We start from the raw sequence: 15,126 nt of genomic DNA, 5'->3' as shown, positions 1-15,126 counted from the left end.
TAAGTCTATGACAAGGTACATTCCCAGACAACCAAGGTAAAGTTGCTCATAAGTTTAACATGGGCCAATCAGGAGATGTATAGTAGGTAAACTCCAAAGTAACTGGAATAAACTCATACAGGCACTAGAAACATTTGCAAAGCTTCACAAAGACAATGGCCAGGTTAGGAATTCAACCTAGGTACCTTACATTTAACAATATTCACATTTAACAGTAGGATAATTTAGGCCATCCAAATAATGGGATGAGAAAACAAGGTGAAGAACCTGGGAATAGATGCATACAGAGCAAGTACAAAATACAGACTCCCAATTATGAGCAATCAGGCTCTCTAGTGACTAAAGATGAGAGACAGCACTGATATAACCTTTGCACTGTCCCCACTATATTTAATATTTGTTAGTAATAATTACCGTGAGAACACTGCATCTTGAGCAGCTTATCTACTTCAGTATATTTAGGCATTACCATATTTACTCGCATTTAAGTTCTCACGTGGATAAGTCGGCGCTTGATTTTACCATATAATTTCCAGTATTTTATAATGTCAGTCATATAAGTCAAATGCGGAAAACTCATGCTATTGGTCCAAGACATTATGATATGCTAACGCCCACCTGAGAAAGTAACCATGGAGCACACTGCCTTATTCTTCTATGTATTGTGCCTATGTGACCACATGGTAATACCCAAACTATTCTGAAGCGACGTTTGCACTGTTTTGTGTTTTGTGTGTCTCACACCCTCATACGCCTTTATCATAAGAGCATCCCTTATCTACAATGGACCATTCAAACAGAAGAAAATATGAAGCTGGTCTTAAATTAAAAGTCGTTGAAGTGGCAAAAGAAATTGGTAACTGTGTTGCTGCAACAAAATTCGATGTGTCTGAGAAACTGGTGCGAGAATTGAAGAAAGCAAGATGATGTTAAAAATGGTGTACAAGTCAGGGTCTGATTTTATGATCGATTTTTCGGGTTTCAAAACCCAACTTATATGCGAGTATATACGGTAATTATTACTTTTATCAGAACACTTATGATTTTATCCTGTACTGTTTATTATATACCTTAGTACCTTTATCATGCTCAAATAGAGAGAAATTTAAAATAAAATATGACACTCACTAATTGAGTTGCTACCTCAAGACTTCAGAGTCCAGAGTATAAATCCAGACTTGGTCACTGTCTTCATGATGTGCTCAATTTTTTTCCTTGCCACATTGCAAAATCATGCATGTTAGGTTGAATGGCTTTCAACTGGGCTGGTACGTGTAAGAGTGGACATGGGCCTAACTATGTCTTGCCCAGGACTGGCACTCCAACCAGATCTGATTCCTGGGTTGCACCTGACACTGCTGAGATGGAAACTCATCCCCAAATGATTCTATGTTGTTATAGGCTCAGAAGACAACAGAGTAAATATTAATTTATCGTAATGTGTTAATTTATAGTAATTTATTTATTAACTTTAAATAATTTAATAATTTATAATAATTTATTTAATGACTCTAAATTAATCAGTAATAACCTTTATAGGAAAATTATAAGTAGGTTTTTGCATGAACAGTAAAATAAAACTGTCAAACCCACTTAATCCAGTTTAGGATTATGAAGGACTGGGACTCATCTAAGTGGATTCCTAAGCCCTGGGTGAGGCAGCAGTCCGTTGCAGGGTTCCACTCAGGCACACTGCTACAATGGGGCAATTTAGAATAACCAATTAATTTAACATGCATGACTGTGGGCTGTGGGAGGAAAACCTGAGTGCCTGAATTAAAAGAAAACACAAGACTACGGGAAACTTGGGAACTTCACACAGTCCACATCTTAGTGTAGGATTCAAAGCAATGACCCCAGATCTGTGAAGCAGCAGGACTAACCACATTGTGATACCTTTCGCATGTTTTAGCTAAAAAAAGAAAAAAGATTCTTTGGTTTGATGGAGAGATTTTACAAAACTAGACTTTTATGTAGAAAATGGCAATGCTCTGAAGGTTAATGAATATGTATTATACTGTTGTATTTTGAAGTGTAATAATCCATCAGTATATGTATTAGATTATTGCTTCTTTTGCAGTAACATTTGTTCTCATTGAACCTACAAATAATTTTAACAATTTAATAGATTTTTAAACAACTCTAAATAATGTGTTTCATTAGATGCAGCATAAGCAGCTAAAAAGAAGCAAAATCTGCTAATCTTTTATGCTAAATTTTTGATCATATTGAAAATAATATATGCTTTTCCATCCCTTTTCATTTAAAGTAGATTTTCTGTTTAATATACTTGTTTTTCATCACGCCTCAGGATTCCTCAGTCTTTTTGACAGAGCAATTTGGAGCACTAAAACACAGATAAAGGCAATATCATCCACTGGGCCAGATGGTCAAAAGGTTTTTTCTTTCGATCAATTCAATATAGTTTTCTTCCTGGTCCTTTTCAATATCTTTTTTCTCATTTGGCAGCCTTTTCTTCTTGTGCTCACTCTATTGCAGTGTTCAATAGGATGTGACTGGTTCGTGCCCCAGCCAATCTGTCCTTGCATGCCTGACTAAGTCCTCAGAAAGGCAGGGTGCCTTTCGTTAGGCCCCCACAAGACTGGGTGGCATTCCGCACCAACAAGCATGGCTTCTTTCACAGTGGGAGCTCTACAATAATTGCCAGAACAAATTGAACTGGGGCTTATCGGAGGCTTCTCTTTTCACTAGGAAAATGGAGGAAGTCCCAAGAACAAGACCTGCTGAAACAGCTGACAATATACCCCTGAAATAGATTGGATACAGTCAGTGTGGAGCTGTGTATCGGACAACCTCAGCGACATTTGCCAGATGTAATAAGGACACGTTTGTTAGTGGGTAAACGCCTTCCTGAACAAGTAAAGAACAGCAAAGTTGTAGAAATTTATATGCACATGATGTCAGGGGATTCATCTAGTCAGTTAATTGTTAAGCTAAAACTAATTTCTAGAATGTTGAAATAAGCGTCCAATAAGCCTTCTAAATCGCTGACATTGGGGCTTAGCTTTCTCAAAGCTCGAGGGACCTTCCATTAACTCTCCTATGAAGTTTTGCATTTTTTTTTCACTGTCTGGTGTCATGTTTTCCAGTGATTTGGAAAATTAGTGGACCTAACCTGACCCATTGTGTATGAGTATAGATGGATGGATATTAAAATCTAAATAAACACATCAACATACTATTTTTAAACATATTTTCATAATGAAACATAAATTCGGAGATATTTGCCTGAACATAAATATAAACATTATATAAGAAAATGTTGTTCCACTTTTGGGCATCTTTTAGGGTATCTGTTGTTGGTTAGCCATTGTCATGTGCTTAACTCTCGCAATTTGAAGACTGGCATTTGTTTGGATGTTTTGAAACTTTGTTACTAAAGCCTTTGACTTTACATCCCCCATGTTCTTTCCCTTTTGTTACACCCAGAAGGTACTTGAGTTCTTCTCTCACTTTCCTTTCAAGTGATCTCAAAGATTGTCTCTGCAGACTATTGATAAATACTATTTCAGCTTTCTGGTGTACTCTCTGTCTGCCTTTGTCGGAATAGCAAACATTACTATTTTAACACTTAAAATGAATGGATTTACCTTTGGCATTTAAATCTGAACTTTTATGCTTGCCTTTTTGATTTACACATTGTATTTACTAATCTTGGTTATTTAAATTAACTTGTGCACCCCATGTATTTAATACCCTTTTTAAATTGTAATATATTGTGGTGCAATCTTACTTACTGCTCTATAATATGCATGATGGTGCTCACATAAAAGTAACTGTACAAGACAGTAATTGATTAAATACAGATTCCTATTTGAGGTAAGTGCAGAATTATTTTTATGTGGAAATGTTATGAAGTTCTTTATGCAGTACAAAATTAAGTGAAACAGAGGGAGTTCCAGGTTATACTCTCCTAAGTAGGTTGAGTGCTGTTGCTTATGGATTAATACAAATGAGCATGTGAGGTGTCAAATCATGCCTTAATCAAAATCCTGACCGTTAAGCTAATCATCACAAATGATCTACAGTATATGTACAATGTACTGTATCTCAGGCAGATAATCAGTTTACTATGCTCTTGGGCCAGCTTTGAATTTAAAAACGCTTTGTCATGATATATTGCTATGATATCCTTCTCTGTTTAAGTTAAAAGAAATGGGATTTTGAAATTGTAGCCTCCTGCTCAACATGCTAGCATTACATTTCTGTAAGCTAAGAAACTGTGACTAGTCTTACCATTTTACTGTTTTTGAAAATTGTATTTGTGTCAGTCAGGATTGTTATCGGCTGTCATGCTGATTACAAATAATTGAAAGGCTTGGACTGCTGAGCAACTGCAACACATTTGAAGTGTATCCATAATGGGCACTTTGTTTGTTTTATACATGTTTTTTCTTTCAAGTATCATGCAAACTTGTCTTAAAGCAATGACCTACAATACAATAGGTATATGAATCTTAATATCTCTTGTGTTTTAGTCTAGTTATGTTCTATATTTTAAATTTAATGCCTCAAGCAAATGAACAAAACCTGGGTTCTTAATATCATACAACTAGTAATAAAGCAAGTGAATGTGGAAGAAGTTAAAGGTAACCAGATCTATTCTGTAGCAGTTCCTTATAAAAAATGGATGTGCAGTGCATGAAAATTACATTTATGCAATACAAGTGAAGACTGCTGATAAATGAGAATAAAGCAAGAATACTCAAAAGATACTTTGCAAAACTGTGCTGTGTTTTTTGCATTCAGTATATGGATGATATAGGGTTAACCAAGGTTTTTAATGAGAATGAGTTTCTTTTCTTAAAATACTTTATTTCTGAATATTATACTTAAACCAGTAACTGCGCTCTGTCCAATAACATGCAGTGAATACACTTGACTTGAGAATTCATAGTTTTCATACTCTTTCTCTGTCTCTTTTCTCAGAGGTTGATGCGCTTGCTGCTTCCTGAGCAGCTCTTCTTTTCTCCACCCTAGCAGCCCACTTCTTCTCTTCTTTTGTCGGCATCTTTTCATGTTAAAACTGATCAAGTCAGTGTTTGTGTTGCAATTACTTAGTACGTATTCTTTAATTTTTCACTTAAGCTGGCACTTAAGTGTTCTACTTGCCTCAAGAATGATTTAAGATATGTAGAGGTAGGGGAAGTGACGGCGAAGGTGGGAGGGAATGAGAACGATGCCCGTACGCTTGCTCCACAAGTCCGCCTTGCTGGCCGCTGCCAAGAGTTGATTCTACAATAAAATAAAATAAAAATAGGAATAACCTTGAAGGTCAATCATAACCCCAAAAGCGGATAGTAGACGTCACGTAGTATATGTGTACCAACTTTCAGATCAACAGGTCAAACGGTTTGCAAGCTACAGGTGATTTAAAATCCTGGACAGACAAACAGACAGCCACAGTAGCGTATTATATATAAAGATAACCATTAACCCAAAAAACTTTCAAACACTATTGCATTTTTGTGTGGCTTTCCATATATTACCTTAATATGCTATTCAATTTAAAATGACAATAAAGGAATATTCATTCAAAATTTACACTGTTATGTAAAGAAATACACAAAAATCTGAATAATTAACCGGCAAACATCCAATCTCATACTGTGATTTATAACACAAAACATTTTTACAGTTCATGTTACACTTACAGGATGCCTGTCTACTTTATGTGCCACTCCAATGTCATGCTGACACTATAGACAATAACATTTCATAAAGCAAATGTCTACCCAGGGGGGTGCAGAAATTAGTATTACCAACCCATGTCTTGTATAGCGTGTGTGGAGTTTACATGTTCTTATAGTGTCTAATTGTAATTTTATCTAGGTACTCCATTTTGTATACCACTACACCTCGAACATGTGTCTGTTTGGTTAATTGTCTACTCAAATTGTTCCCATGAGTGGGTGCTGAAATGGACTGGCATCCAGACTAGTTCTTTCCATTTACTCAAAGTAACTAGTAAAGGCTCTGCCGCCCCATGAACCTGACTTGGATCAAACAGGTTTGAGAAAGTCATGCCATTCCATTCCATGCCACGTCATATCATGCTGTGTTATCTTTGTATACTGGAAGTCTCATCCTATGGCACATTACAAGTAAAGTTATTGCATTTTTTAAATGGAAAACATAAAGGCTAAGTGAATTGTTCAGGGGTGAATGATAAGTCAGAAGCAGGGTGTGTACCAACAAAAGGTACTTTCAAGAACAGCTTCTTAGACACTAAGCTACTGTATACAGTTTTAGACAATCTTATCTGATGTAGTATTTTTATACACTTGTGTGCATTTTTGCAGATTTTTCACATTACTTATACGCTAATTATGCGTCTAAGTATCATATACAGTACAATTTCAAGACCTTTTGATCATTACTGCCTAAGACACCTATTGGTTTACCCTTTATCATAATGGTGTAAATGGCCTAAAATTTAGGGTTTTTTGGCTCTAAATGGACAAAAATATGGAGGAAAAGGTCAATGTCTTCCATAACTAGACATCAAGATGCGTCAAATGGTATATGTGGGGGTTTACTTGTACTGGTGAGTCAGTAGGTGTTGCACAAAAAAAAAACATAAGTAATTTCAAAGCTTTAATAAGAAATTCTTATGAACACAATAGTAAATGTTTTTACACATTTGCTTTAATAACCAATTGCCAAAATCAAATAATCAGCAACTGCAAAATAAATTAGATTATACCATATATGAATGTATAATATTTTTTATTTGCTGAAATGAGAAGTACCTGGCGTTTCTTTACATTTTCATTATTTTATAGAACTACAAACATTTAACTAATAAGCACTTGGTAACATATTTCACTTCTTCTTCTACATTTTAATCCTTCTATACCTCCAGTATATTTATTACATAATCGGCAGAAAGAAGTGGTGAAAGACCATTTTTTGAGGAGCTGAAGAATGAAAGAGTAGGAATTACTGTATGTTATAGTGTGTAATGGACAGGATAATGAATCTAATTATGAACACTTAATGTTAGTGTGTCAAAGAGACAATGTACAAAATTGTTAATGGCTATTAGCTTTGTCTTTATTCTCTCCTCCTCTACTATCTTCAGTGGGTGAAGAGTGCATCACATAATTGCCTACCTTCTTAATTAGCTTGTTGATTCAGTAGACATCCATAAACACTACTTAGAAAATTGCAAAGGCTATCATAGTGTTATACAATATGTAAAGGATGTCACTAGCCACATTAAGGGAACACAGTCTACAGTATAAAGAGTCTACTCTGTCATTTTGATATATGGTTCTTCTGTGTTGCTAGACCAGTCCAGCCTTTCATTTTTCTGAGCCTCCAAGTAGTTGTAACACTGTACTACCTTCACATCCACTCTGTGAATTGCGACACGGCACAGATGCTCTTTGGTGTGGTAAAAGTCAATAACCAGTTCCTTATTTTGTTGATCCTGAGCTGCAGACAATTTTCTTTGCACCAAGAAACAAAGTTCTTCACCTTACTCCCATACTCTGTCTCATCCATCCATTCATCCATCCTCTTCCGCTTATCCGAGGTCGGGTCGCGGGGGCAGCAGCTTGAGCAGAGATGCCCAGACTTCCCTCTCCCCGGCCACTTCTTCTAGCTCTTCCGGGAGAATCCCGAGGCATTCCCAGGCCAGCCGGGAGACATAGTCCCTCCAGCGTGTCCTGGGTCTTCCCCGGGGCCTCCTCCCGGTTGGACGTGCCCGGAACACCTCACCAGGGAGGAGTCCAGGAGGCATCCTGATCAGATGCCCGAGCCACCTCATCTGACTCCTCTCGATGCGGAGGAGCAGCGGCTCTACTCTGAGCCCCTCCCGGATGACTGAGCTTCTCACCCTATCTTTAAGGGAAAGCCCAGACACCCTGCGGAGGAAACTCATTTCAGCCGCTTGTATTCGCGATCTCGTTCTTTCGGTCACTACCCATAGCTCATGACCATAGGTGAGGGTAGGAACATAGATCGACCGGTAAATTGAGAGCTTTGCCTTATGGCTCAGCTCCTTTTTCACCACGACAGACCGATGCAGAGCCCGCATCACTGCGGACGCCGCACCGATCCGCCTGTCGATCTCACGCTCCATTCTTCCCTCACTCATGAACAAGACCCCAAGATACTTGAACTCCTCCACTTGAGGCAGGATCTCGCTCCCAGCCCTGAGAGGGCACTCCACCCTTTTCCGGCTGAGGACCATGGTCTCGGATTTGGAGGTGCTGATTCCCATCCCAGCCGCTTCACACTCAGCTGCGAACCGATCCAGAGAGAGCTGAAGATCATGGCCTGATGAAGCAAACAGAACAACATCATCTGCAAAAAGCAGTGACCCAATCCTGAGTCCACCAAACCGGACCCCCTCAACACCCTGGCTGCGACTAGAAATTCTGTCCATAAAAGTTATGAACAGAATCGGTGACAATGGGCAGCCCTGGCGGAGTCCAACTCTCACTGGAAACGGGTTCGACTTACTGCCGGCAATGCGGACCAAGCTCTGACACCGGTTGTACAGGGACCGAACCACCCTTATCAGGGGGTCCGGTACTCCATACTCCCGGAGCACCCCCCACAGGATTCCCCGAGGGACACGGTCGAACGCCTTTTCCAAGTCCACAAAACACATGTAGACTGGTTGGGCGAACTCCCATGCACCCTCCAGGACCCTGCTAAGGGTGTAGAGCTGGTCCACTGTTCCGCGACCAGAATGAAAACCACACTGTTCCTCCTGAATCCGAGGTTCGACTATTCGACGGACCCTCCTCTCCAGAACCCCCGAATAGACTTTTCCAGGGAGGCTGAGGAGTGTGATCCCTCTGTAGTTGGAGCACACCCTCCGGTCCCCCTTCTTAAAGAGGGGGACCACCACCCCGGTCTGCCAATCCAGAGGCACTGTCCCTGATGTCCATGCGATGTTGTAGAGACGTGTCAACCAAGACAGCCCTGCAACATCCAGAGCCTTTAGGAACTCCGGGCGTATCTCATCCACCCCCGGGGCCCTGCCACCAAGGAGTTTTTTGACCACCTCGGTGACCTCAGTCCCAGAGATGGGGGAGCCCACCTCTGAGTCCCCAGGCTCTGCTTCCTCATTGGAAGGCATGTTATTGGGATTGAGGAGGTCTTCAAAGTACTCCCCCCACCGACCCACAACGTCCCGAGTCGAGGTCAGCAGCGCACCATCCCCACCATATACAGTGTTGACACTGCACTGCTTCCCCCTCCTGAGACGCCGGACGGTGGACCAGAATCTCCTCGAAGCCGTCCGAAAGTCGTTCTCCATGGCCACCCCAAACTCCTCCCATGCCCAAGTTTTTGCCTCAGCAACCACTGAAGCTGCATTCCGCTTGGCCTGCCGGTACCTATTAGCTGCCTCCAGAGTCCCACAGGACAAAAGAGACCGGCAGGACTCCTTCTTCAGCTTGACGGCATCCCTCACCGCCGGTGTCCACCAACGGGTTCGGGGATTGCCGCCACAACAGGCACCGACCACCTTACGGCCACAGCTCCGGTCAGCCGCCTCAACAATAGAGGCACGGAACATGGCCCATTCGGACTCAATGTCCCCCACCTCCCTCGGGACATGGTCAAAGTTCTGCCGGAGGTGGGAGTTGAAGCTACTTCTGACAGGGGGCTCTGCCAGACGTTCCCAGCAGACCCTCACAACACGTTTGGGCCTACCAGGCCTGACCGGCATCCTCCCCCACCATTGAAGCCAACTCACCACCAGGTGGTGATCAGTTGATAGCTCTGCACCTCTCTTCACCCGAGTGTCCAAGACATGTGGCCGCAAGTCCGACGACACGACCACAAAGTCGATCATCGAACTGAGGCCTAGGGTGTCCTGGTGCCAAGTGCACATATGAACACCTCTATGCTTGAACATGGTGTTCGTTATGGACAATCCGTGACGAGCACAGAAGTCCAATAACAAAACACCACTCGGGTTCAGATCGGGGGGGCCATTCCTCCCAATCACGCCCTTCCAGGTCTCACTGTCATTGCCCACGTGAGCATTGAAGTCTCCCAGCAGTACGAGGGAGTCCCCAGATGGTATGCCCTCTAACACACCCTCCAGGGACTCCAAAAAGGGTGGGTACTCCGAACTGCTGTTCGGTGCATACGCACAAACAACAGTTAGGACCTGTCCCCCCACCCGAAGGCGGAGGGAGGCTACCCTCTCGTCTACTGGGGTAAACCCCAATGTACAGGCTCCAAGTTGGGGGGCAATAAGTATACCCACACCCGCTCGGCGCCTCTCACCGGGGGCAACTCCAGAGTGGTAGAGAGTCCAGCCCCTCTCAAGGAGATTGGTTCCAGAGTCCAAGCTGTGCGTCGAGGTGAGCCCGACTATATCTAGCCGGAACCTCTCAACTTCACGCACAAGCTCAGGCTCCTTCCCCTTCAGAGAGGTGACATTCCACATCCCAAGAGCCAGCTTCTGTAGCCGAGGATCGGACCGCCAAGGTCCCCGTCTTCGGCCACCACCCAACTCACACTGCGCCCGACCTCCTTGGCCCCTCCCATAGGTGGTGAGCCCATGGGAAGGGGGACCCACGTTGCCTCTTCGGGCTGTGCCCGGCCGAGCCCCATGGGTGCAAGCCCGGCCACCAGGCGCTCGCCATCGAGCCCCACCTCCAGGCCTGGCTCCAGAGGGGGGCCCCGGTGACCCGCGTCCGGGCGAGGGAAAACGCCGTCCAAATTTTTTATTCGTCATAGGAGGTTTGTATAACCGCTCTTTGTCTCATCCCTCACCTAGGACCAGTTTGCCTTGGGTGGCCCTACCAGGGGCATAAAGCCCCGGACAACAGAGCTCCTAGGATCATTGGGAAACGCAAACCCCTCCACCACGGTAAGGTGGCGGTTCGAGGAGGGGTACTCTGTCTCATCCTCTTTGTCAATGCACCCCACTGACAAGTGATTAGTGCAGAACCATCAGAGAATTTCTGCAAGCGACATGACTTGGTGTTATATTTATAGTCCGAGGTGTACTCTGTGAGTTGTACTGTAAGTATCATCAGATTTATAATTACAGTTTCCTGTACTTAGGTGTTGCTCTTGTTGAAGTATTATACTAATTACTCACTCCTAAAGAGTTAGTCTTCACCATATTATGTTGCTGGAAGTACAGTTAGGTTCCTAAGAACTTGGACAGTGACACAATTTTCAAATTTTGGCTCTGTACTCCATCAAAATGGATCTGAAATAAAGCAATCATTATGGGATTGAAGTGTAGACTTTCAGCTTTGATTTAAGGGGTTTACCAAAAAGTATCGTATGAGCCATTTAGAAATGACAGCCATTTTTAAACATTGTACCCCTATTTTCAGTGGCTCAAAAGTATTTGGATAAACTAACATAATCATAAACATAATGATAATTTTCAATATTTGGTGGAAAATCCTTTACAGTGAATGACTGCCCGAAGTCTGGAACCCATGGCTACCAGTGGACAAAAATCACTGCCAAAATTTGGAAAACTTACAATCACAACTTTCTGATAAGGTTCAACACACATTTTAAGAAAGGATGATAAAGCTTTGGCATCTAAATATATAATATTTGTAAACAAGCAAACAAGTGAATTTCATTGACATGTTTAGGTTTTTTTGTGTGATTACTATTTCCTGAATAGTAAATTCAGTTTGTAAATTTTTATTGCTACTTTTATGGTGTCATGTCATGTTTTTTTTCTTGCAGGCATTGTCATTCTTCTGTATTATTTTTATAAAGTTAGCCATATTGGTAACAATGATTGATGCCAGTCACATTTGACATCGCAACAAACAACATGTTATGTCATCGTGCTATCATTATAAAAAGTGGGGGGCACTAATGCTGGTGTCCAAAAAAAAAAAAAAACACCTTGGTAAGCAAAGCATTAGAACATAGTTAGAAAATGGCTTTATAACCAGTGCTAGAACCTTTTGACTTTGTTTTCTGGTATAATGAGTTTGGCTTCTGGTTCTGTTTTGATGATTGTATCTTTTTTCCCTTTATTTGAAAACAAATCATTACCCCAGGATGGATAACCTCAATCAAACACATAATAATAGTACTATGCTTCAAAATCAATCAAAAAATACTCACCATTCAATCCCCACCCAAAAAGAAAAAAGAGATTAATATGAATACAAGTATGTCTTGCTGGTATTCAAATCCCAATTGGGATTAAGACTATTGTTTTGTTTTTTCCCTAAAAGCAATATTCATTTTCATTTTTCATTTATTTATGAGTCCCTTGGATGATCCATTCTGTATCATAAAATTTCAAGTTCACATCAAGGGGTTTTATTAATATTGTATTTGTTAAACTAAACCAGAGATTTAACCAGGATTCAAAATGAAACAGATTGGTCACAAACACCAAGGCTGTCACTAAGTCATTACTTAGCATTGTCACAGATCATACAGGGTGTGCATCACATGTTTAGCAACAAAGAGCATCATAGTTCCAAACAAACAAAATAGTGGCACCCTTTTAAACAAAAACATAAAAGGTTCTCCCCAAAAAAATGATACACACAATGACATTGCTGTCATAATGTCATAATGGTAAGAATATAAAAAAATGGATCAAAAACGAGTGTCACACAATCCAGACACTGCCCACAGCTGCATGAAGAGTAATTGTGGCACATTTTCCCTCAGACATGACCAAAGATGGCATATCACTTTTTGAAGTGAGCTAATAAAAGACAAAACTATAAAAACTGGCTTTAGGTGATATAGTATCTGATTACATTACATACTGAATCTGATGATACTGTTGACAGCAAACAATGACAATAAAAACTTTAATCTTTCATGACATGTAAAAATTAACATTTATTTTGCTAGCACCCCCTTTCAATCCAGTATTCAATATTAATAATAACCATTGCTAAAGATGATTGTAATAAATACAGGAGAGAATAATGTGATTTTTTTACCATCAAAGGTAGGCATTGTCTACTCTCTAAAACAATTCTCCCTTTTTAATATACAGTGGTGCTGTTTAATGATTACAAATTAGAAAAACTGGAGCTCACTTGGTCAACAATGGTCCTTTTTCTCTTCTATATGTTTGCCTGTTCAATGATTGTCAAGCTTATAATTTCCAATAAGAACACTGTATGAGATTGTAGTGCTATGGTACTAGGAAAATGGTGACTATGCCTGTGAGGTTCAACTGAAGGCTCCAAAAGAACTCCAAAGCTGTTTGATGACGAATTGGGTGTATTTCATTTATATCTTGAGAGGCTATTATTAGAAAATAATATGATCTAGTGAATGGAAAATAAAACTGTAATAAATGGTTATTTATTGAGAGAAAGAAGTAAGGCAGCCTATTAACTAATCAAAATTGGGGAAAAAAACTATCTAATCAAATACTTAAAAGAAAACAATGAGCCGCAATTAGAAGCATGCCAAGGTCATAAATGATAGGTAAACTCTTGAATCTCAACACATCATGGCGAAGGAAAAAAGCACAAGGAAAATCACTACCTGCCACCTGTGATTTTATGTTCAAACACATGCATAGTAATGACTTATTCATCACAAAAAATTATCAGTAGTGAGCCAGATGATGTTGTCAACTTCTTATGATGAAAAACGTCTAAGGAAACTGCAGTAAAATGATCAAATGACATCAGTTTGAAACCATCAAAGTTAATTTGGTTTAGTTTAGTTCAAAATATTAGGTGAACACATCTTATTTATATATTATTCAGGGGGAGCAGCCCTGGGCGGTGCACTACCTCCCCCTGGATGCTAGATGGCCGCCCCCCTGGGCTGGAGCGGTGAATTGAAATTGGGTGCAGCCCTGTTGGGTCCCGCAGGCACCGCCAGGGGGTGCTGAAGCTGGGACTCATGAGCCCGTATGGGCAGTGTATTCTCCACATCCGGAAATGCAGCCGGAACTCTGCAATCAAGCACCTGTAGCACTTCCAGGTGGACTATAAAAGAGCCAGAATTGGGAGGAGGAGGAGGTTGCCTGGAAGAAGTGGTGGAGGAAGAAGAAGAAAAGAACTAGTGTGGTTTTTGTGTTGCTGTTTTTAGGACTGTGTTGTGCCTGTCGGAAGTATGGGGAAGACATACCCCACAGGTGAAGAAAAATAAAAATCTTTTTATTTTATATGTGCCTCCATGTCCATCTGTGTCGGGTCAGGCACCTATATAGCACTTTTTGTTACAATATAAATATATATATACTGTATATATTGTAAAGTATATTTATTGGGTTCTAGTTGATAAGGCCATGACATATTAACAGCTTTTTTGCAGTGGTTCTTAAACTTTTTTCCCTGTGCTCCCATTTTTACTATTGCTTGTTTTTGTGACTCATTCCTCCAAACTTCCCCAAAGGTGGGTGGGGGTGTCCCCTCGCCACCCCCATTTGAAAACTGCCACCATTCGTTGTGCGTGGGGGATGTCCCCTTTGGAGAAATGCTACTGAATGACATCCACAGGGAGTTTGTTTCACCCATGCACGTGCCGCTCACAACTCTTTGTCATTCACATCAATGAGAAGAATGTAATTCTTGACTTGGTGTGACCCAATTAGAAATATCTCATGACCCAATATGGTCCCATAGTTTAAGAAACACTGCTTTATTGTATTGTTCATCAAACTTCTGCACATGTTCTGGGAATAAAGGCATTGTGATTGTTGAATTTAACATAGAATAATGTTAAACTTTCAGGTCTATGATATAATTACTAACTGTGTAAGCCCGTGCTCCTGGAAACTATTGAAATCGTCAGAAAAAAATTTGAAATGAAGAGTCGGCGGTTTCATTTTGCGGACGTGCTCGTCTTCATTGTCTATGAGCAGGTAAGCGAGTTTCTCTCTCCTCCTTGGTTTCATTTTGCCAATGTGCTCGCCTCACTTGTGTATTAGCGGCTTGCTGGTCTTTGAGCTTCATGCTGTAGCCTTCAGGGCCGCCTCGCACATCCTAGCCTCGCACAGACAGCCACACATACTTCCACGCATAAACATCTATATATAAGACTAGAAATGAACATCTAACTGGTTCCTTTTGCTAATGATGTTCTCCCTTCTGCGTTCCTTGCCACCATCACATGAGATGCCTTCTCTTGTAAAATATTGATGCCCAGCATTTTTTA

General features: G+C 41.0%; 1 protein-coding gene across 2 annotated transcripts in view; it reads right to left on the bottom strand.

Annotated features, from left to right (window-relative positions):
* The window catches only part of LOC114653479 (cadherin-20-like), a 134,540-nt gene that overhangs the window by 57,529 nt on the left and 61,885 nt on the right, over positions 1-15,126 (bottom strand). The window contains exon 1 of one of the 2 annotated variants that reach the window (XM_051929363.1): positions 13,504-13,615. The exons of the other annotated variant lie outside the window; for it this stretch is intronic. The gene's annotated coding sequence lies outside the window, so the exon portion shown is untranslated. Of the gene's footprint in view, positions 1-13,503; positions 13,616-15,126 lie in introns of those variants that run through there. 2 annotated transcript variants of the gene reach the window in all.

Source organism: Erpetoichthys calabaricus, chromosome 6 (assembly GCF_900747795.2).
Source record: "Erpetoichthys calabaricus chromosome 6, fErpCal1.3, whole genome shotgun sequence".
NCBI lineage: Eukaryota > Metazoa > Chordata > Cladistia > Polypteriformes > Polypteridae > Erpetoichthys > Erpetoichthys calabaricus.
This window is presented reverse-complemented; position numbering and strand designations above follow the sequence as displayed.